The sequence below is a fragment of the Mus caroli genome, chromosome 3, assembly GCF_900094665.2.
Source record: "Mus caroli chromosome 3, CAROLI_EIJ_v1.1, whole genome shotgun sequence".
Lineage (NCBI taxonomy): Eukaryota > Metazoa > Chordata > Mammalia > Rodentia > Muridae > Mus > Mus caroli.
Genome location: NC_034572.1, coordinates 120,690,120 through 120,715,535, shown reverse-complemented (window position 1 = coordinate 120,715,535; position 25,416 = coordinate 120,690,120). Strand labels below are relative to the sequence as shown.

The 25,416-nt window shown below is 43.2% G+C and overlaps 1 protein-coding gene across 39 annotated transcripts in view; it reads left to right on the top strand.

The window, feature by feature from the left end:
* The window catches only part of Ank2 (ankyrin 2), a 583,460-nt gene that overhangs the window by 78,034 nt on the left and 480,010 nt on the right, over positions 1–25,416 (top strand). For 3 of the 39 annotated variants that reach the window (XM_029474819.1, XM_029474809.1, XM_029474799.1), the window contains exon 1: positions 16,846–17,020. The exons of 34 other annotated variants lie outside the window; for them this stretch is intronic. The gene's annotated coding sequence lies outside the window, so the exon portion shown is untranslated. Of the gene's footprint in view, positions 1–16,811; positions 17,021–25,416 lie in introns of those variants that run through there. 2 more of the 39 variants (XM_021159015.2, XM_029474822.1) reach the window with 1 other exon arrangement.

Here is a 25,416-nt window from a genome sequence, read left to right as displayed (position 1 = left end):
AAGATAGAATGATACTGGGCCTGACATGAGCATCTGAAACTTCCATCTCCCCCACTCCCCAGCGACACACCTCCTTTAACAAGAGCACACCTACTCCAACAGGGCCACACCTCCTAACAGTGCTACTCCCATGAACCTTTGGGGGCCATTTTCATTCAAACCACTGCATGTATTCATTTTGTTCTTCCCTGTCCTCCTTTAGAATGCTTCTATAGACTTAATAATGAACATATTTCTGCTTTATTCAATCCAAAGATTCACTCACTCTGAATATCAGGCTGGGCCTCAAATTCACAGAGGTCCTCTTCCCCCACAATGGTGGGATTAAAGCCAGGTGCCACTATGGACACTATGGCCCATTTTTTATTTTATTTTTCTGAGAATATTTTTTAAAAAGTTTATTTATTTTACATTTATGAGTACACTGTAGCTGTAAAGATGGTCGTGAGCCTTCATGTGGTTGTTGGGAATTGAATTTTAGGACCTCTGCTCGCTCCTGTCAACTCTGCTCACTCAGTCCCTGCTCACTCCTACCCAAAGATTTACTTATTATTATTATATAAGTACACTGTAGCTGACTTCAGACGCACCAGAAGAGGGTATCAGATCTCATTACGCGTGGTTGTGTGCCACCAGGTGGTTGCTGGGATTTGAACTCAGGAACTTCAGAAGAGCAATCAATGCTCTTATCACCAGCTCCTTCAGAGAATATTTTAATGACTTATTTATTTTTATTTTATGTGCACTGGTGTTTTGCTTGCATGTATGTCTCTGTAAGGGTGTCAGATCCTCTGGAAGGGGAGTTACAGACAGTTGTGAGCTGCCATGTGGGTGCTGGGAATTGAACTCAGGTCCTCTGGAAGAGCAGTCAGTGCTCTCAAACACTGAGCCACCTCTCCAGTTCCAAGGATGACTTAATTGCCAATCATTTTGTCTTCAGCTTCAGGTTCTGGTATATACCACCATACCTGGCCCAGTAAGGAAAATAAAAACCAAAAAGTTTAGTACAAAGTCTGTATGGGGTTCGGACATTTCACACATATTCACTCCCTTTTCTGCCCCACTGTCCGCTCATGGGGTCACTTCCTCCCAGCAAATAAACAAGCAGTTATAACGGAACGGGAAGGGCAATGCAGTCCACGTGGAAAGGCAAGCAGGCTCAGGGTCAAGGGTCCTTGACTGCCCCTGTAGTCCCCAGTCCCCAGTGGCGTGGGGGAGTCACATGCCTGTACTTTTCTCCATCCTCTTTCTGCCTCTTGTTTGTCTCAGTGAGTCCCTGAAGTTACACCAGTCTCTTTGGTGGGCTGGAGGGGTTGTTAGAGCTGCGTCTTGCCTTCGTGCTCTGCCCTCCGACTTCCTCTGTCGCTGTTCCTTCAGTGCAGGATGTAAACTCCCTGACCATGGCTCTAGAAGGCCCTTCTTGACACCTGCCTCTCCCGGTAGTTTCTGTCCAGCTGCGTGATTAGCTCTGTCTTTGCTTCTCTTGAACTTTCTAGTAGATGTCGTTCTGAGCACTACAGCAGGCTTAAAAATGTCCCCAGTCATACCAGACCCTAGTTTCTGGGAACACATAGTGCCTTTTGAAAAAGGGTCTTTGCAGATGCAGTTAAAATTTTTGTGACGGGGACATTATACTAGATTATAGTGGTTCCTGAAGAGACAAATGCCTTATATAACCATAAAATCTGTGAGAGGGAGATTTGACTCAAACAGGAGGGAAAGATTTAAACAAGGAGTAACTGCAGACTTCAAGATACTCGGGTTTTTTTGTACTTGTTGTTGTTTTTTTTTTTAAATTTTATTTATATGAGTGCACTGTAGCTGTCTTCAGGCACACCAGAAGAGAGCATTGGATCCCATTACAGATGGTTATGAGCCACCATGTGGTTGCTGGGAATTGAACTCAGGACCTCTGGAAGAGCAGTCAGTGCTCTTAACCTCTGAGCCATCTCTCCAGCTTTTTTTTTTTTAATTTGTTTGTTTTTTAATCGGCTACGATGATATGGCTAAAAGCCAGAGAATGCTGGCTGCTCCTGGAGGGACTACAGTCCTTATGAAGTTCACACTTCAATGCAGTGAGACTCTTGGAGCTCCTGTGACCTGCTTAAATGTATGAGAGTAAATACCTCACATATTATATTCTTATATAAAGACATGGTATCTGGTATTTATCTGAAAATCAAACTTAATAAAGGAGGCCTCTTAGAGAGCAGCTTCTAATTATCTCTGTATTTGTTTAGCATGGTGCTTAGAAATGAATACTTGGTGAATAAGTTAGTTACATAATATTTTACTTATTTATTTTATGTACATGTGTGTGGGGGGGTGGTAAGGGAGAGATTCTTTTCAGGATGTCATGTGTAAACACTGGAAGAACAACACTCTCATACCTCTGCTTCGTCACACTTCTATGTCCTCCTCTCCAAATTCATGGTCTCCTCATTGTTACATGACCTCTTAATTCTTCCTTCCTAAGAATCCATTGATCACCGGTAGCTCTTCATATAGGGGTAGGACCATGTGAAATGTCCCCTGCCCACAGCAAATGTCAGGTAGTGGTGCCATCATGACAGTCTTGTTTAGGCAGCCGTGTTGTTGAGATTTTTGTAGCCTGCCTTTTCACTGGGACATGATGTAGAAGCAGGTGTTTTGTCCTCTGTCTTTTGCAATCTTTCTGTCCCACCTTCCATGATTTTCTCTGACACATGGATGTAGGAGCTGTGTTACAGATGTATTAGTCGGAGTTGGGTAACACAGAGTCCCTTGTTCTCTGACCTTCAACCAGTTCTCCATCTGTTGCAAGAAGAATCTTCTTTGATGCAGGGTAAAAAAGTTTTAATAAATACTAAGAATACAGTTAGATGTTATATTGGCGTAGGAGAATGGCAGAATCTCATGGTAAGTTTATAAACTATTATAAACCCTATTGAAACCCCCAACTGTATCCAGCAGTTGAGCGATGAGGACAGTGTCTATATACTCATCTCTTATGCCCATCATGTAGTTCCTACAGTTATAGTTTTAAAACAGTGCTCTGCTCAGAAGCCTACCTGTGGTGGTACCACCCTGTGAGCTGCTACCAGTGTCTGGGATGTGTGTTCAGAAGGCAAGGGTGCTGTGCTTCAGGAAGCTATATCCTTCCACGTGAATCGAGAGACCAAAGAGAGATGGACATTTCCATGTGGATAACAGCAGAGCCAAACAAGACTCCTAGTCAGGGAGCCTGGTGCAGAAGACCTGTTGTGATGGAGGGCCACTAGGGTGATGCTTACAGAATTCATATTTTCCCCATGGAAGATGAAGTGTAAACTCTCGCTGTCCTGTTTGATGAGAACGGAGTGTCCCGACGAGCTCTCGACAGGGTTTGCTGCCAGTTTCTGCTCTCAGAATCATGATGAGGCAATCAGATGAACATCCCCTAGAAAGCGGTGTTCAGACTCACGGCTAAGGGGACATTTGATCTCACATCGCAGAGACTGGACTTTTGCTCTGTACACATTGTTGTGGATGAAGCCAAAGAGAGGGATGTGATTATTAAATTTGTGGATAACTAAGTTTTAATTACTCTCCGAATAGAATTGGAGTAAGAATCGGGCAGAGATGACAGATGACAGGCCACCCTTTCACGAGCATATAGATAGCCAGACATGTATGTGGAAGAGATTCAGCACTTGACTTGAATGCTTTTTTTCTTTGAGAAATCGAAGGACTGTTTTAAGAACGAATCTGGTGATTTTGATGACTTCAGACTCAGAGCGACCAGAGGTGCGGAGGGCTGCCAAGGCGCGTGGTTACGGATGCAGACTGCAGTAGCAGCAGCAGCTGAGCATCCAGAGTAAGGAAGATAATAAGTTGAGGGATTTTCTTCTTTTCTTTTTGGTTCTGGGACCACACACACACACAAGTCCATTTGAAAAGCAAATAGAGAAAATGGAGCACACCCGGAAGAGGGGAACGGTATAAAAAAGTGGAAACCCGGTCAGTGGGGAGTACCAGCAGGAACCCTGGCCGTGAAATTGCTCCCTTCAGTCTTATGTGGGAGAAGGAGTACACAACTTTTTTGTCACTCAGGACAGCAGGAAGAACACCAGTGGGACTGGGGGATTTGAAAGGAGCAAACTCGACCCACAGTAAAGAGCAAATAAAGACAAGGCTTTCAGGATTGTAGAGATGGCACTCCCCCAATCTTATTTTATTGACAACAGCTAAAAAACAGGAAAGAAAGGGCTATGTGGTTTTAGAGGAGACATTGGGGAGGCTCCAAATATTACTTAGAAAATAAATAGATAATGATGGCTTTGAAAACTGAAGTGAACCCTGACACATGAATAATTTAATAAGGGATACGAAGGGGAAAACAGAGGGATTATTTAATAAATTGCCTAGATAACTGATGACAGAGAAAATAACTTCAGAAATATTCCAAGTCACTGAAATTAATACTCACTTAATTTATTCTTGTTATTATTATTATTATTGTTGTTGTTGTTTTTTGAGATAGGATTTCTCTGTGTAGCCCTGGCTGTCCTGGAACTCTATTTGTAGACTAGGCTAGCCTCAAACTCAGAGATCCACCTGCTTCTGCCTCCCAAGTGCTGGGATTAAAGGTCCTGCCCTTAACATTTATTTATTTTTATTTTATGTATATGGTTGTTTTGCCTGCATGTATGTCTATATGAAGGTGTTGGATCCTCTGGAGTGGGAATTATAGACAGTTGTGAGTCGTCCCATGGATGCTGGAAATTGAAACTGGTCCTTTTAATTACTAAGTCACCTCTCCATTTTTTTTTTAAAGTTAACCCATAAAAAAAAATAGAAAAAAGTTAGAAGGATATATTTAGAGAAATATAAATTTGGGGATAATTTTTTGTTCATTGTATAGGACATTTAAGTTATGCAAACAGCATAATATTCAGGTGTCTATATGGTCTGTATGTACTTTGGCAATTATTAGCATATTGCTGTATTTCTTTTCTCCTCCAATCCCCTCCCTCTTTCTTTTGGTTTGCTTTTTGGGAAAGGACTTATTATGTATCACATGGTAGTTCTGAACTCAAACTCATGATGTGGTTCATGCTAGCACCTTCCCACCTCATTGGCTGGTTTTGTGTGTCAACTTGACACAAGTTAGTCCTCAGACAGGAAGGAGCCTCAGTTGAAGAAATGCCTCCTTGAGAGCCAGCTGTAGGGCATTTTCTCCATTGGTGATCAGTGTGGGAGGGCCCAGCCTATGATTGGGTGGTGTCATACTTGGGCTGGTGGTTCTAAGTTCTATAAGAAGACAAGCTGAGCAAGCCATGAAGAGCAAGCCAGTAAGCAGCACTCCTCCATGGCCTCTGCATCTGATCCTGCTTCCAGGTTCCTGCCCTGTTTGAGTTTCTGTCCTGGCTTCCTTTAGTGATGAGTAGCAATGGGGAAGAGTAAGTGGAATAAACCCTTTCCTCCCCACCTTGCCTTTTGACCATCACAGCAATAGAAAGCCTAAGACAATCTTTATGCCTAACTTCTTAGTTTCCTTTGACGTTATCTTGGGAGTAAATTATAGACCCTCTCTTCTTCCTTCCTGCATTCCTTACTTCTTCCTTGTGGATCTCCACAATGAGGGTATTTCCTCATCAAACTTACCACTGTTATAATTATTACCTCAGACAATAATAAATCTCTAATACCTTCCATACATTCAGATTTTCTCGGTTGTTTCCAAATTGTGTTTTTAAACTAAGTTGCTCAAACTAGATTCCATTACATGACTCCTATTCTCAAACTTCATTTCACTGAGGAACTTTGGTTTTTGACCTGTTTCCCTCCCTCCCTCCCTCCCTCTCTCCCTCTACCTCCCTCCTTCCCTTGTTCTCTTTTACTCTCCCTCCCTCCCACTCTCCCTTCCTCCAATTCTCCACCCCTTCCTCTCTCCTTCCTCTCACTCTTTGTCTCTCCCTCCATCACACTTTCTTTTTCCAATTTTTGTTGAAGAGACTGGGCCACTTTTGTGGTAGACTTTTGCCTTCTAGATTTATGATCACTTCTTCTGGCTGTCATTTAAATTTAATTAACGTCACATCATCTCTCCTGTAGGATAGAAATTTTGATCCAAAGTTACGACTAAATCAGGTCAAAATATTCTCCTTAAGAATGTCACAGGAGGGGCTGAAGGGATGGCTCAGTCATTGAGCACTGACTGCTCTTGAAGAACACCTGACTTTGGTTACAGCCTCCATGTGGTGGCTCACAACCACCGGTAACTCCAGCTCAAGTGAATCTAACGCTCTCTTCTGGCTCATTTGATCACGGTATGCATGCGCAAACATGCACAGATGTGTTCCCCACAGATGTGCATACACATGAATATGTATATACATATACCATTCCCCTTCCCCAAAGGGATTTGTAAACAGTGCTGTGACTATGATGTCACATATATACAGCATATAAGGAGGTGTACAATATGAATTGTGATGCTTTTATAATACTAAGGTCAGCCTTGGAATGGAGATAGCTATCATAAAGTCATGACTTTTCTTCTTTATTCAAGTCAGTTTTCTCTGCTAATAACTTAGCAGATCTATATCGATACCTTGCTAACCTACCTTACATTCTACTCTTTCATTGCTATTGCTGATTCTTTTTTTCAAAGATCTATTTGTTTACTTTATGTGTGTAAGTACACTGTAGCTGTCTTCAGACACACCAGAAGAGGGCATCAGATCCCATTACAGATGGTTGTGAGCCACCATGTGTTTGCTGGGAATTGAACTCAGGACCTCTGGAAATTCAGTCAGTGAGCTTAACCGCTGAGCCGTCATCTCTCCAGCCTACTATTGATGACTCTTATCTGTACTAAACATCTCATGACAAGTTGTACAGTGTTGATTGTTTTCCTTGGTTTTTCCAGATGTTTTGCTTTCATTGGCTAGGATTCCCTGCTAGTATTCCCGTTATTACGTGGAGTTATTTACTAACTGAAATAGAGTCTCTGGAGACAACAAGACTGACTACTTCTCTCTTTTACTAGTTCTTGAGTAAAGAGTTGGTATGGGCTATATGGGCTTTGTTCTCTCTGTATTGACCATCATTAAAACTCTTCTGTACTTAAGCAAGTCAATCCGATATAATTTCTTTGTGCTGCTGTGACAGATTGCATTTGGCAAAGCAGGCTGCATCAATATGTATGCCCCATATGTTCCTATGCTGGCACGCTGACACTTTCCCATCCCTTCTTACAGAGGCCCTCTTGGGAGCAGGCTTTTGTGAAACCCAAGCACCAAAGCCATTGTGGTGGAGGCATATATGGAGCCAGCACAGAGCTTTAGAGAAATGGTCCTCTTTCTTCCCCTAGCTCTTCTGGCCTCTGCTAGGGCTGCAGAGATGATGTAGTTGGTAAGGTGCTAGCGGTGAAAGCTTGGTGACCCAAGTTTGAGTTCCAGCAGAGCAGGAAAATGTCAGCCCAGCAGCACCATCTGGCCAGTTGGGGGCTGAGGAGGCTGAGGCTGGAGGTTCCTGGGGCTGGCTAGGTAGCTGGATTAGGAAACTGAAGGTTCAGTAAGATACTGTCTCAAAAAATAAAAAAGGAGACTGACTGAGAAAGACATCTGATGTTGCCGTCTGTATAGGTACATAGACACATAGTTCCATGCATCCGTAGGTACGTGTGTATGTGCACGCATACACGTACACCTGCTTTTATGTACCTAATTGATGCTGAGTTGAAATCAGCTTACCCTCTGAGCCATGCTCTGAATATAGGCCTGGCAGAGAAAAAAATGCTATTTTAATTTGTTTCGTGTGGCCTTTTTTAAAGGAGTTCACAGTACCTGCATCAGATGCTGTGATAAAGCTGGCTTTGGGGACCTTTGTAAGGTGATGCTTTTGACCTTTGACCACACCTCGGTGCTCTGGATGATGTCCATGCTTTTGGTAGAAAACATTAGCTAAGCTTTTCTTAGAGAGACTGTGCCTTGGATCTGAAGCCAGCCTTTTCCTAAAGAGTCCTAGTTATTTTTAGTAAAGAGTGGTATTTTGAGTTTAAAGCCTCCATGATAGTTTTTAGTGGAAGGGCTTACATTGTAAAGATTACAACTGATAATAATAAAATATTTCAACATCTTTCCTAACAGGAAAGATTGACAGAGTCAACAGACTAGACAAGAAATGTGTTAAAAATCCAATAAAAATAAAAACATTAACAATTGTCATAGGATGGCATACCAGTTGTGATGGTTTGCATATGCTTGGCCCAGGGTGTGTTGCTATTAGGAGGTGTGACCCTGTTGGAGTAGGTGTGTCACTGTGGGCATGGGCTTTAAGGCCCTCATCTTAGATGCCTGGAAGCTGGTATTCTGCTAGCAGCCTTCAGATAAAAATATAGAACTCTCAGCTCCTCCTGCACCATGGCTGCCTGGATGGTGCCATGCTTCTGCCATGATGATAATGGACTGGACCTCTGAACCTGTAAGCCAGCCCCAATTAAATATTGTCCTTATAAGAGTTGCCTTGGTCATGGTGTCTGTTCACAGCAGTAAAACCCCTAACTAAGACACCAATTAATAAGAAGAATTGATCCATGTTTACCTTCACAATGATAAGAAAACGGAACTATCTTTCCATTACTAAGTTAGAAAGACTTTCTTTGAAAGCAAACAAACAAGCCCCAGCCCTGACAGGATGCAATGAACAGATCGCACACACACAGGTACCAGTGACTCCTGATGATGGCTGCCCAGTGCTGACAGGATAGGCCGATCCTCTCTCGCACCCACTAGCGGCAAGAGCTACCCTATGCTGTTTCTTTTTCTGGGATTGGATGAAATTAGTTAGGGGGCACAAGGTCAAGGCTCTAGCTCTGGTTGGCACAGAGCACAAACACAAAACTAACAAAGGAGTTCTGGAGTATAGTGTTTTGAAAAGCCCCACAGTTCTATGTTCCTAATGCTGCAGTCTGAGGCAGGGGTTCATGTTGGAAGGGGAACTCTGCTTTCTGTTGTCTGTTAGGGGTGCATGTTCCCCTAAGTACTAAATCCATGTGATTAGAACTTGTCTTAGGTAAGTCTGAAATGTAGCTTGTATGAAGGAAAAGAAAGAGATCTAAAGCAATGTGGTGGCTTGAAGAAGAATGGCATATTCCTATTCATAGTTTGAATGCTGAGTCATCAGGGAGTGGTCCTACTTGAGAGGGATTAGGAGGTGTGGCCTTGTTGGAGGAAGTGTGTCACTGGGAGGTGGGCTTTGAGGTTTCAAAAGGCCCAGTTTTCTTCCTGCTGCCTGAGGATCCAGTTGTAGAACTGGATCCAGCATCGTGTCTGCCTGCATGCCACCATGCTTTTCACCATGATGATAATGGACAAAACCTTTGAATCCGTAAGCCAGACCTCAATAAAATGCTTTCTCTTGTAAGAATTACCTTGGTGTCTGTTCACAGCCAATAAAACACTGACTAGACAAACCATTTTCTTTTAGGCAAAACAGAATTCTACTCACAAGACCATACCTATTTTCTTTTTTAAAAAATTTTTAATTTTATTTTATTTTAATTATGTTTTTTCTTCATTTACATTTCTAATGCTATCCCAAAAGTCCCCCATACCCTCCCCCCACTCCCCTACCCACCCACTCCCCCTTTTTGGCCCTGGCGTTCCCCTGTACTGAGGCATATAAAGTTTGCAAGACCAATGGTCCTCTCTTTCCAATGATGGCCGACTAGGTCATCTTCTGATACATATGCAGCTAGAGACACGAGCTGAGGAAGGGGGGTAACTGGTTAGTTTTCTTTTTTGTGTCTACTTCCCTTTTTAGGTCTAGTATGGTTTTGTTCATTTCCATCACCTGTTTGGATGTGTTTTCCTGTTTTTCTGTAAGGACTTCTACCTGTTTGGTTGTGTTTTCCTGTTTTTCTTTTAAGGACTTCTATCAGTTTGGTTGTGTTATCCTGTTTTTCTTTAAGGACTTGTAACTCTTTAGCAGTGCTCTCCTGTGTTTCTTTAAGTGAGTCATTAAAGTCCTTCTTGATGTCCTCTACCATCATCACGAGATATGCTTTAAATCCAGTTCTAGCTTTTTGGGTGTGTTGGGGTGCCCAGGACTTGCTGAGGTGGGAGTGCTGGGTTCTGATGATGGTGAGTGGTCTTGGTTTTTGTTAGTAAGATTCTTACGTTTTCCTTTCGCCATCTGGTAATCTCTGGAGTTAGGTGTTATAGTTGTCTCTGGTTAGAGCTTGTTCCTCAGGTGATTATGTTAGCCACTATCAGCAGACCTGGGAGACTAGCTCTCTCCTGAGTTTCAGTGGTTAGAGCACTCTCTGCAGGCAAGCTCTCCTCTTGCAGGGAAGGTAGACAGATATCTGGCATTTGGACCTGCTTCCTGACAGAAGATGAAGGCCCGAAACAGAGCTTGTCCCGGAATCTGTGTAGCTTCTGTAGTCCACACTCTCACCTGCACAGACTAGTCTCGGTGGAATCCGGGAACCAAGATGGCTCCCCCAGGTGCTGCGGCAAAGCCCTCTGGGCGGGGTGGACACCTCTCCTCTGGCAGGGAAGGTGTCTGGATGTCTGGAGCCCGAAATGTGGTCTGCCCCGGAAGCTCTGTGGCTTCTGCCTGTCCCAGAAGCTGTTAGCCTCTGCAGTCCACACTCTCACCTGCGCAGACCAGGCTCGGCAGAATCCAGGCCATACCTATTTTCAAGGAAGGCTGGGAGTTTAAATCTTTGGGCAGGCAGTTCTGTTTTCTTCCCAGGCAATAATTTATTTGAATAAGACCTTTTTTTTTTTAAATTATTCTATAACTCAAATTTCTGATAATCTATTCCAAATGAACTGTATTTTAATTAATTATAATAAAATCAAGTATCAGGGGCTGGCTCAGCAGCTAAGAGAGCTTGCTGCTATTGCAGAAGACAGGAGTTGGGTTTCGAGCACCCAAGTCAGCTTACCAGCTCCTGTAACTCCAGCCTCAGGAGATCTAGCGCCCTCTTTTGATCATCTCCAGCACCCACATACATTTACCTGCCCCCCCAGCCCCCCCCCCCCGCCCCAAGTAATTCAGTAAAGAGAATAAGGTTAAGCACACTGCTTTCTGGAGAAGGAAGCTCCCTGGGAAACAACTGCACAGGATTATTGACACAGTTTAAGAACTGCAGCAAGGACTTAAATGAGAAAGGAAACCTTAGCAGGGTCTCAGGAAAGAGAGTGGGCTCTGAGCATTTTATTGCTGTATGGAGGGCAAGTGAAAGCAGTCAACAGGGGCCAGGTGACAGTGGTCACAGCACAAACTAGGGCTTTTGAGTAGTTAGGCTTTTGAATGTTAAACATTTGCAAACTATATATTTTTTTTTAAAAAACTATACTTTTTATTGATTCTTTCTGAATTTCACATCATGCACCCCAATTGTGTTTTGGGTGAGCATTCTGTATGTGGAACTAAATTTCCCATGTGACTTATCTCGTTTGATAACAAAGTGTGTCAAAAGATCACTCAATCAGGGTGACACCTAAAAAGGATGTTTTTTTTTTTCATTATCCAAAATTAACTAAATTTATGAGATTAATGTTATCAAGATCCCAAGAAATTCAAATCAAAGACACTGCTCATGTATAAGTATGTAGTTGCAATGTTTTTAAATAGTAGCTCAGTAATTAGTCTTTCTACAGAACAATCACAAACATGCAGCCCCCTGGTTTTCATTACTCCGTCTCTGTGAAGTGAGTGGGCGGAGCTGGAGAGACCGCTCATTGAATTAGAGCACTGACTGCACTTACAGAGGATCTAGGTTTGCACCCCAGCACCCACACAACCCAAGAACTGTCTGTAACTCCAGTTCCAGGTCGTCCGATGTGCTCTTCTGACCTCCTCAGATACTGGATGCACTTGGTGCACAGGCAGATGTGCAGGCAAAACACCCATATATAAAATAAAAATGGGTAAAAACAATCAACCAAATGGGCAGCTACATGTAGCTCAGTGATGGAGGGTTTTTTTTTTTTGAGATTTATTTAATTTATTTATATGTGTACACTGTACCTGTCTTCAGGCACACCTGAAGAGGGCGTCGAATCCCATTACAGATGGCTGTGAGCCATCATGTGTTTGCTGGGAATTGAACTCAGGACCCCTGGAAGAGTAGTCAGTGCTCTTAACCACTGAGCCATCTCTCTAGCCCAGGGACTGAGTTTTTGTCTAGCATACATGAGGTCCCTTTAGTCCTCAGAACCACAAAAGAGTGAAGTGCGGTATGATATATCCATTCAAACTTATGATATACATATTTAAATAACACTTATTCACATAATTTATATGATGGAAATAAAAATCTAAATGTAATTATCAGCATAATAGTTGATTTCTTATCATGTATATAAATGTATGTAAACTTGTTTATATATAACTATATATATAATATATGTGATACTTATATATTATATATAATGTTATATGTATATGTTATACATATTATATATATATGTAATACTTAAGTCATTGCTGCTTGTGGACGTTGTACATCGTGGTGCGCACTAGGCTCCGCACCACGATGTACAACGTCCACAAGCAGGCCTTTGACTGTGATTCACTCTAAGGTTCCTTGGGACACCTAATTTCCATCTGATTGCTACTGGAGATTAGCTGCATAAAGAAGAAACTGTGTGAACCTCCTACAGCTATGATTGATTTCTGTCCACACAGCACCTCTGGGTTTTTCATATCAAGAACTCCTCCATCTCTCGGCAGGTTCCCACTGGGTGTCTGAAATTTTAATTCAGCTCTAACACTAACTACGCACAGTTAATGCAGGCACCAGAGGTTAAGAGCTCAGTCCTTCAAAGTCGCCCTCAATTCCATATGCCAGTTACAATCATAATAGGGCTACTGACTACCCCTACTTCTGTGCAGTTTGGCTGTAAACTGGAATTCCCTTCATTTGCTAATTTGTTGCAGCAGCTTTCAGAACCCAAGGAAATACTTTAGTCCCCATTACTGGCTTGTTATAAAGAGTATTGGGGGAACTGGGGTGCTGGCTCAGTTGGTCAAGTGCTTGCCTGTAAACCATGAGGCCCGGAGTTCAGATCCACGGGGCCCACATGAAAGCCAGGTTTGGGGACATAACCTGTAAGCCCCAAACCTGGAGAAGCAGAGATAGGAGGATCTTTGGGTCTTGCTGTTCAGTGAGTTTAGCTGACCTGGCAAGTTTTGTGATAGACTCTGTCTCAAAATCTGAAGCAGAGCAGAGCTGGCTCCGGGAGATGGCTCAGTGGGGGAAGGTGCCTGCCCCAAGCCTGACAATTTGAGTTTGATCCCTGGAACCCACATGACGGAAGGAGAGAGCTAGCTCCTGCAAGTTGCTTTTGGACCTCCACACACGTGCTGTAGAAAGTATTCTGGTACACTCACATACCACAACACACCACAAACATACACACACACACACACACACACACACACACACACACAGAGTTAGTAAGGTCACAAATAAAAAACCTTGATGTAATTTGAGGTTAGGAAGGGTCTTTAGTGAAGGGCTTCCATCCTTGTGAACTCTGTGGAATTTGAATTTTTTTTGCCAGCTCAGAAGCCCCTGCCATGCAGTTTACAGTTATTTGTTGTTGTTGTTTTGTTTTGTTTTTGTTTTTGTGAAAGGGTCTCTGTGGTCCAGGCCTCCTTTGAGTTTACTATTTGGCCTATGGTGGCTTCAAATTGAGGCGATCCTTCTGCTTCAGTCTTCCATTGCTGGGATTAAGGGTAAGAGCCACCAGGCCCATCTACTTAGGGTTTTCGGGAGACTCATTAGATAGTACAACTGAGCAAACCACTGGTCATCTATGAGTAAGCCAGGCTCCAGCTCTTCTCTGCTTCCTGGAGACGAGAGGTTTCCAGCCTCAATCGTGGGATTCCTTGGTTGCTAGCTCTCAGCCTGCAGCTGCGTGTGGTTGTCCCTCTCCTTCCAGTCAGCCCAATAGCATGAACTCAGGGTTGTGAGAAAGGAGCTTATGACAAGGAGCAGAATGCTCGATTCACTTCATCACCTGGGAAATGGCAAGACTTGTGCAGGAAGCAAAGTCTGGACAGCAGCTGTCTGGACTTTCTACTCTACCACAGTGGCCACACGATTCTTTTATCATTTAAAGGTATTTTTAAAAAATTTAAAATTAGCATATGGAACATTAGACATCATTATGCTATTTTTGATCAAAGTGTTTTATGGAGTCTCCTCCTGCCTAGTCTTACTCAGACTCCGCTGCCCTTTGGTCCTCACTGCCCAGTCTTTTCCCCGTTTCCATGTGTCTTTTTGCTCACTTCTCATCTCCATCACCCATCTTTACCCTCTCTTGGTCTCCTTTCCTTACTCTTTCCCACCCCCACCCCTACAAACACACACGCACACACACACATTACAGGCTAAGATCTGCATATGAGAGAGGACACACTGAATTTTTTTTTTCTGAATTTCTGAATCTGGGTCTCCTTGCTTAATATTGTACTTCAGATCTGTTCCCTTTCAGAAACATTTTAGTTTTCTTCACAGCTGAGTAACATTTCATCGTGCATATACTTCTGACATTTCCATTATCTACTCGTCTCTGATGAACATCTAGGCTGACTCCATTTCTTTGATGTTATGCACGAAGCATCAGAAACTGTGTAGTGTCTCTGAGGGTATGGGGTTTAAGTCACTAGAAATGATACCATGGTGCATGGTGTTCAATGCTTTTTTAACTGTTTCCACATATATGCCTGAACTGCATTAGGGACCCTAATGCATAGGAAGTTAAAATAAAGAGGGTAATTTTCTCTGCTAGGGTTTTTCCTGGCCTCCAGCAACCATGACAGGTGAGGCTTGACCACCCATCTCAGTATTTCAGCTAAAGAGAGGAACAATGGAATAGTGGTGAAAAGCAGACAAAGGGAGATTTGATTGCTTTGGTCACATTGGGGAAGGGAGAGGAAGACATAAAGTCCAGGAACCCCAACTCCAACTTTAGGATGCTGATTAGGTTTTTAAAGACTGTGAGCTACGCTTACTTAAGCAGTCCTGGTCAGGGTGTGGTTCCCCCACATCACTGAGGCACTGTTCCAGCAAGGTGTTCTGAAGAACACAAGGATGGCTTTTAGGATGATGAGTTAATTTTCGCATCTTCAGCTAAATGAGAGGAAGCAGAGAGATAAAAATGGAGGCTTCGATGTTAGGCCTTTGCCCCGATGCCTCAAATGGTCTTTAAGAAAAGCAGCTTTTGAAGCATCTGCTGCACTTCCACTTTTGATTACTACTGTCTGTTCTGCACTTCCACTTTTGATTACCACTGTCTGTTTGGGTTGTGATTTTTCTTCATGAAAACTTTAATGATGGCCTGAAGGCAGGGACACACTTGGGAGACAGAGGCAGGTAGATCTCTGTGAGTTCAAGTCTAGCCTCACATAGAGAATGAGTTCCAAGACAGCCAAGGCTACCCAGAGAGACCCCCGTCTTGCAAACAAACAAACAAACAAACAAAACGAAAGAACAACAACAACAAACCCTTAGTGACTTTGAATTTTCTTTTTTTTTTTTTTTTTTTTTTGGTTTTTCGAGACAGGGTTTCTCTGTGTAGCCCTGGCTGTCCTGGCACTCACTTTGTAGACCAGGCTGGNTGTAGCCCTGGCTGTCCTGGCACTCACTTTGTAGACCAGGCTGGCCTCGAACTCAGAAATCCGCCTGCCTCTGCCTCCCGAGTGCTGGGATTAAATACCTTAAATTTTGTATTCATTACAATATACCATAATGAAATTAGAATAAAACACGGTTTGCCTAACAGCCTTCCAATTTAAAGCCATCTGTGGTGGCTCATATTTGTAACCCCAAGATTGAGTCATGGAGGTTGCTGTGAGTTGGGGACTTGCCTGGGCTACAAAGTAAAACCTTGTCTCAAAGGGACAAAGATAAGAAGGGACTTAGGAGGCTTAATGGAAGGCCCTTGCTGTGCAAAGATGAATGGCTGAGTTCTGAACCCCAGCACCATATAAAATGTGGGTGTGGCAGCCACACTGTGACCTCAGTGTGGGGGCGCTGGAGAGGAGGAGCCTTGAAAACCCCATTACTTTCTTTTCTTATCACAGGAATGGAAACAGAAATATGCATGCCCCCCCCCCCCACAACCCCTTCTGATAGGTTCCTTTGTTGTCAGGTGATTTATGGGTGATTAAATAAATGGTTGGTGGCTGAATGCATTCAGTGCAAATAGGCTTTCTCCATTTCCCCCTGCCCTTTTGCTGTGTGGGTCTGTAAGTGTATTTTGGTTGGACTATAGGTGAGCTCTCTCCTGATGAGAACTTCATACTGCACCAAGTCTAATGGTTATGTCTCCGAGGTCTTCCATGAACCATACTGTGATGACTTGCTTAAAGTATGCGCGCGCACACACACACACACACACGCACACGCACACGCACACGCACACGCACACGCACACGCACACACACACACACGAGATGGATGATGTGTTGCAAGGTGGTTTGGACAGTGTCGGTGGCTTTTGCAGATGAGGTCACTCCCATAGCATTGGCATCTTGACTCATTGCCCTTCTTCCGAACCAGGAGTGGGTCTCCAGTCACTGCCGTGCTTCTGTTACATACAGGTTGTGAACAAATCCAAATGCAAGTGTAGTCTGCTTTACCCCGTCTGCTAGAAACAGAAGGAACCAGACCACCCAAAAATATCTTGTAAGAAAACAACAGTTCCGGACTCTGTACACCACCTGCTCCAATGCAACCCAGGGCTCAGAGTGATGCAACTCACAAGCGTGGAAGGGGCTGGCGGATGGGATGGGCTGTCTCGGGGCTGATCTGATGTCAGAGCAGATCATGTGGTGCTCTGTAGGCAGCTGGGACTGGCCCGCGGGAAGCACATGGATTACAGTCTGAGGCTGTGATGGGAAAGTCGGTTCCTGGGCTGCTGTCTCATACACATCAGCAGGCAGGGAAGCTGGGGACTCCGACTCGCCCTTCTCCGGGCCCCTCCTGCTGCGTGGTCACGGGCAATCGCTGAGAGAAGCTGCTGCTCCAGTAAGTGCTTCAAGAAGGTCTTTGTTCGGAGCGTTTGGGAAGCCGGGAGGAAGTGTTGCTGTGGAAAGGGGGGATGTTGGAAGCCCTTTGTAAATCGCTCTCGGGATCTGGGCTGGGCAGCATGGTTTTATATGCCATCCCGGGAGGTCAAAGGCAGCGCCCGATGTTCAAGATGGTCCCCAGCCCCGATTTTGGTTTGTTCTTCATGTGATGTGTTTTTCTGATGTGCAGTTTCGGGGGTTTTTCCTTTCCCTTTTTCTTTTGTAATTGCAAGGCAGATTTTTCTTTTAGACCCGATTAAAGTGAATTGATTTCAGATTCTCTTAACCCTGTGTGGACTTGTTTTCTCTGTGGCAAGAGAGGGGCGCAGAGAGGGTGGGAACTCCCTCAGTCAACATCACTGCTTCTTAAGATTCAGGTTGTGCTTGTGCCAAAGGACCATGTAGTGGTTGCCACCCTTCCCTGTTCTGGGGGAGTAGGTGATAAGAGGAGAGGCAGGGTGAAGCCGTAGTGTGGACACTTGATTAGTTTTGCCCAACACTGGGGTTGCTAGGAGATTGCCCCCCCTTTAATGGTTAAATTTTGCACTAGGTACCATCATCTGGCAGAACACAGACAGCGGAGGAAAAATGATGGAGTTCTCACTCTGTTTCCCAGCAAGCGAATTCTCTTTTCTGCTTCCAAAGCCCAACTAAGGTGCAGCAGAGGGAGAAGTGAAGATTTCTAAGCACTGTTGTTTTGTTTCCTGTTTTATGGGTGACAGGAGTGAGGAGCTGCACTCGTGCCTCAGGCATGAGCCTCAGCTCTCCAGCATCTTAGGTGTGGCCTTTTTGGAGCACAAGAACAGAGATGGAATGCCATCTTACTGTTCCTCCCGATATCTTATACTCCGTTTCTTTCAGAGGCTGGAAATAAATGTGTGTGCTTGGAAGGCAATAGAAGGGAGATTCAGGAGAACAGATTTGTGTATTTTATCTGGCCGGAGACCCCTCTTCCCTGGGAACTCTTTATAGAGTTTTAGGTCCAGGTGTGTGATATCGACTTGAAAAATAACATGCACATAATTATGCCCTGTTTTTAAGCAATGGTGCCTCCCCCTTTTAGAAAAATAATGAGATAACCTGTTATAAGCAATAGACTTTGACACTTTGGGGCCAAAGACTGATTCCAGAAGTATTTGAGCATTGAAGAAACTTTTAGGGTGTTTGGAATGGAAGCAAAGGTCTGTTTAGATGTGGTCTGTTCTTCTCTAAGGCTTTCTGCCATCCATGGTTTAAGTCATAGAACACCAGACAACAGGCAGGAGCTTGCCCCACCCATCGAGCTGTTAACATGGAGTCCTCTCTTCCCATTTCGTCCCCTTTAATTGCATAAGCTAATGCAGAAACAGGGATAGGATTCATCTTCTCCATCCCGTGTGCTACAGGTATAAGCTTTATGAAAGAAATATATATATACATATATATATATATATATATATATATATATATATACACACACATATATATATATATTCCTGCTTCCAAGCTATGGAGTGAAGGTAGACTTGTTCTGGAAAGGGCTGGTCCTTGTGAGCCTCTTCACTTAGGGGAGCCCAATATGAAGACTGTTTCTGGAGGAGGTCTCTCTAAACCAGCTCTCCCTGCCTCCTCAGGCTAGATAGACCCTCTTTTTGGTCCCATGCCAAGATAGTCTCTCTGAATGTGGGGGCCTGATAACATGTTGCCCACACTTGAGCACATCAATACCCTATGTGTGAGGGTGAGGAGCCCTCCTTTGACCACACTACCTGTTTCTCAGGGAGAAGCTTACTCGTGAGCATTTTAGATCAAATCTCTTTAAAAAATTGTTGTTAGCTGGGTGTGGTATGGTGGTGCACACTCACCTTCGATCCCAGTATTTGGGAGGAAAGCGCAGCCTACTCAGTGGTGAGTCTGAAGCCAGCTTGGTCTTCCCTGGTAAATCTCAGGCCAGCCAGGGTTACAGAGTGAGAGTCTGTTTCAAAATAAAACAAAACTAATATTAATATGGAAAAAATTGGAGACAGTTACCGATTTGTCAAGTCCCCATAAGCTTGGCTAATGGCTATCTTACTTATAAATTTCGGCAGTGTGCATTTGAGAGGGAGGGGTCAGTGACACTCTACATCTCAGGGAAGGCACTGGGGCTAGAGCTGAGGACTAACAATATTTATAGGGAGGAAAATTGATGAGCGAACATAGTTTGGTGCCTAGAACTCATGACTTGAGCTTAGGGCAGCTTCTGCATATCTCAGGCTAAGGGGAGAGCATGTCCTTAAAAACAAGTGGCTTTTCTCTTTTAGATTATTTTTCATTTTACTAAAATATTATATTACTAGGATAGTAAAATCATCATAACTCCATGTTCCTTTCCAAATGTCTTAGAAAAGATCACAAAGGTGCTATTAAGAAAACAAGGTGGCCGGGCAGTGGTGGCTCATGTCTTTAATCCCAGCACTTGGGAGGCAGAGGCAGGTAGATTTCTGAGTTTGAAGCCAGCCTGGTCTACAGAGTGAGTTCCAGGACAGCCAGGCTATACAGAGAAACCCTGTCTCAAAAAACACACATGGGTGGGGGTGGGGTGGGGGAGGAAGAAGAAAAGAAAAAGAAAACGAGGTGGCCAGGCATAGTGGCACACACCTTTAATCCCAGTACTCTGGAGGCAGAGGCAGTCGGATGTCTGTGAGTTCGTCTGCAGAGTGAGTCCAGGACAGCCAGGACTATTACACAGAGAAATCCTGTCTCATAAAACCAAAGAACCAACAAAATAAACAAACAGAAAACAAAAACGAAGAGAAAAAAGAAAGAACACGGGTCTCTGCTTTTCCTGGTCTGGTGGTGAGATTATAAATGCCTGGTCCTTAGGCTTTTCTGAGCTTGTCTTTGTGGGATTTGGGACTGCCCTTCTTAAGGAGTTCATACACTGTTTCTCGGTTACTGCAAACACCACACCCACCCACTTTCCAAGGCCTCCCATCTGGTTCGTTTCCTGAGTTGTACAATATTCTTGGTTTAATATAGGCCTATCAAGATGACTTATTTAAAACTATTTAGATGATGTTTAATTTACTATAAAGTTTCAGATTAATTTTTCTCTTTTTAAATTCATGCTAGGCCTAATCTGGGTTAAAAAAATTCTTGTTGATTGACTAATGAAACAAGTATATACAATGTTGCCATGCTGGCTTCGGAGTATGCCATTATCTGTTTCTCTGATTCACTTTGATGCTGGGGATTGAACCCTGGGGTGTACTCTACCACTGAGCTACACACTCATCTCTACTGAGAGTTCAAAGGTAATCCAACTAGCCATGGGTGGAGGCACAGGCCTTTACAGGCTGATCCTTGTGAATTTGAGGACAGCCTGCTCTACATAGTCAGTTCCTGGCCAGCCAGTGCTACATAGTGAGACTCTGGCTCTCAGGGGAAACAAAAAAGTAATCCAATTAAATATTGCTCCATAATGTTATTAGAATGCCCATCTGTTAAATATTCAGCCTAATTTTAGTCAGAGTGAAATTCATTTATTGACTTGCAATCAGTATAAATATGAATCAGTGTCACATGTAATTCGTCTAAGTGTACATAAAAACAACAAACACAACATTAAGTTGCATGTTATTCAATTACCGTTTATAGGAACCTTGATTTCAATACAGAGGTCCTCTGATTGTTTGTTGTGTAAATACCAACTTTTACTGGTGCAGTGAGGGGCTCTTTTCATTTTAGATATTAAGCTAAGTGATATGTTGGGAGAAATTCATCCTCCTGGCTTTGAGTAGTCCTAGCAAGAATAATTGGCATACTGTTCTAAACAGTCTGTGCGCTCTAGCTCAGAAACAAAGGGCTGGATGTGTGACATTTCTAAATGGTGACATCGTTAAGGACCCCTCCAAATGATAACATATAGCAAACTTTAGATTACAGCAGAGAGGAGCCAAGAAAGGGAAATAAAGCATGAATTCCGTAATGTGGACAGAAACATCCCATAAAAGTCTGCCTGTTTCAAGGAGGGACAGCTAAGGGGAAATGTCACCCTCTCCTCCACACAAAAGTTCATTTGGGGCCCAAAGCTGTGACTAGCAGCTGTACCAGTTGCGAATTCCATTGTTAGAGGTCTTAGGTTCTTTATCCAATCCATTTAGGCAGAAAGTGCAAGCAAATATCTCTTGTTACTAACAAAGAAACAGATTTAAGTTCATGCTAATGTGTTCACAGCCAGAGCCAAAAGCTTTTCAGGGTTATTACAGCTCACTGGGCTCTTAGCCCATCCATCCAAGGGTCTAAAGTAGACTGAAGTTATGGATCAGCCCATTGTCTGTAGCATCCCACGTGAGAGCCTGATGCTACTGTTCCCTGTGCCCTGATGTCCCCAGATTCAACCTGAAACCTGAGATTAGCATTTGGGATCAGTTTGACTTACAGTTGGCTTTTCTTTTCTTTTCTTTTCTTTTCTTTTCTTTTCTTTTCTTTTCTTTTCTTTTCTTTTCTTTTCTTTTCTTTTCTTTTCCTTTCCGTTCCTTTCCCTTCCTTCCTTTCTCCTTCCTTCCTTCCTTCCTTCCTTCCTTCCTTCCTTCCTTCCTTCCTTCCTTCCTTCCCTCTTTCCTTCCTTCCTTTAAAATGATTAATGCTGTCTTTTCTAACAGTTTCTTAAAGTCCATGTACATTTAACTGTGTAAATTGTTTAGGGGGAGACCTTTCTTGTAAAACTGTCTATTGTTTTTTGAACCTTGTGTGTTATATAAGTCTTTAGCCTATTTTTGTCCTTTGTCTTGAGTATGGGGAAGAAGACCTACGAACCTTTTGAGAACGTAGATACAGGCTGGAGAGATGGCTCAGAGGTTAAGAGCACTGACTGCTTTTCCAGAGGTCCTGGGTTCAGGTACCAGCAACCACGTGGTGGCTCACAACCATCTGTAATGGGATCTGATGACTCTTCTGGTGTGCTTGAAGACAGTGACAGTGTACTCACATACATAAAATAAATAAATAAGTAAATCTTTAGAGAGAGAGAGAGAGAGAGAGAGAGAGAGAGAGAGAGAGAATATGTAGGTACAACACAACCACTGAGCTGACTGGGTAGGAAAACATTTTTGTGCATACTAATTTATAGAAATACCTACTGTCCTCTATGGGAAGAAAATTCCATCTTTCAAGACCCAGTACTGAGTGTGTTGACATTATTTAGATCCCTTCTTCATTCACTCTATTCAATCAACTTACACTGCATGGTCATTCTCGGAAAGATCGTGGGCGTGGTTTTCTCTACTTATTACTGGGTCGATGGCAAAACACTAAACTATCAAGGGAACTGCTTAAACCCAATTTATAATTATATAGTGATCGAGAACTTCTCAAAATAATCAATCATGCTGATCAGATACTTATTCCTGTAGGTCTAGAGAGATGGAATATTGTATTTATTTCATTTCCCTGCTTTACATTTCACCCATGTCCTTGAGTTCCAATACTTTGCTGCCCACTTGCCCTTGGTGTCTCTAAGCCTCCGGAGAGAAGGGCCAAATGTTATCCTTTTCCCAGAGTATTTGGACCAGGATTTTGGTTGTTTGCAGAGCCAGCACCAGGGAGAGTCCAGCTGGAGACGTGTAAGCTGAGATTCCAGTTCAGGAGTCCTTACCATGTTAAGAGAAAATAGAAAATAAAACTTGATTTGAACCACACTGCTTGTGTTTTATTTTTTACTAAGTTGGGTTTTGAAGTCCGTTCAGGCCATGCATTCAGAACTCACTTTGTTGGGGTCTTGTTTTAGACACTTAAAAGTACTCTTAGAGCTGGACATGGTGGTGCACACCTTTAATCCCAGCACTTGGGAGGCAGAGGCAGGTGGATCTTTGAGTTCTGAGGCCAGCCTGGTTTAAATAGTAAGTTCCAGGACAGCCAGCACTGCACAGAGAAACTGTGTCTTGAAAAAGACTAGCAAACAAACATACAGCAAAAAGTATACTCTTGGCATTAGGTCTGTGACACACAAGAGGTAGGAGAATTTTGATTTCAAGTCCAGCCTTGGCTACATAGCAAGATCCTGTATCAGAAAATGCAGGGGTGCCGGGCGCATGCCTTTAATCCCAGCATTCAGGAGGCAGAGGCAGGAGGATTTCTGAGTTCGAGGCCAGCCTGGTCTACAGAGTGAGTTCCTGGACAGCCAGGGCTACACAGAGAAACCCTGTCTTGAAAAACCAAAAATAACCAACCAACCAACCAACCAAAAAACAAAAAAAGAAAATGCAGGGGTAGAGCTACATGTGATGTTTTGGGTTTTACCCCCAACATTGTGTGTGTGTGTGTGTGTGTGTGTGTGTGTGTATGAAGTGTAATTATGGGACTCAAGTGCTGCTAATGAGACAAATAGACTGTAGAAGTTGGACACACGTGTCTGTCCCCATTTAGCTGAAGCACTGACGCTGTACTTTGTGCCTTTCCCTTTGGGACTTGATATTATTGGCTTTTTATAACAAATGGGACATTAAACCATCCATAATAGAACTGTGAATGAAGGAAACATGAAACCATCCCCGACAGAGAGCAAGTGGACTTGAAAAGTAGATTTTTCTCCTTTTTTTAGTCACAAAATGTTTTACTTTGCTCAGAAAAGGCCGTAATTGTTCCACATTCCGAATTTTGTCCTTACTGAAACTTAGTTGATATGTAGGATAGCATATTAATTCTAACTCTAGAGGTATTTGTAGCCTAGGACTGTGGGTTTTGTGTGTTTCATCCTGGTATTGCATAGTGTCCAATTTCAGAATAAACCAAGTCCAGCGAGAACATTTGGCCCAGATGTTACTAAAAATAATTGTTGCTGTAAAATTTCACACAGAGAATAACATTCCAGCCCTTGTGTTTGTTATGCAGGCTTGCTTCATTTTCCATTTGGGACTGAAAAGAAAAAATTCAGAAAAACAATATTTTAAAAGGATGTGTATTGTACAAACACCAGTGTGCTGCTGCAATTCCATCTATTTTTTTTTTATATAGGTGGATGGTATATGTTTTCAGGTACTTTAGTGTTCAAAATTTATGTCGGGTAAAGGATAACATCTCCCTCAAGCCATCCAGCAGTGACTGCAGGCTCCTCAGTCCTTTGCTGAGACAAATAGGTAGTAAGGACTCAAAGTGAGCCCTAGTGTCTGGGTTGGCGAGACAAGCCCCCTTTGGATGTAGAGCTTTGAAGGAGGTCTTAGTTTCTGTGCAAGCCGCTAGGAAAAACAAATAGAGAGGGATTTTGCCGTTCCCACTGAAGAAAGTTCCCATCAGCTTTACCAAGGAGAGTCTTGGGATATAGCAATATACAAAGTTTTAACTCAGATAAATAAGACATCAGAATCAATGAGACATCAGGGAGAGAGTAAGGGGAAGACACAGGAACCCCAAATGTCAGTCTTTAGACCCTGGTCCTTTGAAAACCTGGCATGCTGGAATACAGGCCAGGCCAGATGGCTGGGGGTTTCTGCTTTATCGATGCCAGGGCAATTTGTAATGTAAGTAGAACAAGGCACCAAAGGAGCTTGGTATAAGAAGTGACTGGTGATCAATTACTGCTGCTCAATTAGTTAATGATCAGTTCTGATGGTGCCTGGTGCTCCCAAGTGGCTGGATTCCTCGCCTTTTATGAATAATTTATGCTTTAAAACACGCAACTGAGTGTCTCAAATGCAAGATTATTAAGTTTTGTTTCTTCCTCAGATAATGGCTGTTCTCAGGGCCGTGCTGCTGTGTCCCACTTCTACACATATACAGAACCATCACTTGTCTTTGTTTTTGATTTTTCAAGAAGTTTCTATATGTATGTGTTTGTTTGTTTGTTTATTTATTTATTTATTGGTGTGTGTGTGTGTAAGTGTGGGTGTATGCCAGCCACTGTTGAGCTAGAAGAGGTCAAAGGTCAAGTTTGGAAATTTGTTCTTTCCTTCCTCCATACAGGTTCTGAGAATTGAATTCAAGTCACCAGGCTTTTGTGGCAATCACCTTTACCTGTTGAGCCATCTTGCTGGCCCGATTTTTGATTTTCTTGAGACAGAGACTCATGGAACCTAGGACATGTTATGCTTGACAGAGATTGCCTTAGGGTTTCCATTGCTGGGAAGAGACTCCATGGCCAAATCAATTCCTATAAAAGAAAACATTTAATTGGGGCTGGCTTACAATTTCAGAGGTTCAGTCCACTATCACGGCAGGAAGTATGGCAGCCTGTAGGCAGACATGGTTCAGGAGGAGATGAGAATTCTACATCTTGGCTGGGCAGTGGTGGCGAATGCCTGTAATCCCAGCACTTGGGAGGCAGAGGCAGGCAGATTTCTGAGTTTGAGGCCAGCCTGGTCTACAGAGTGAGTTCCAGGACAGCCAGGGCTACACAGA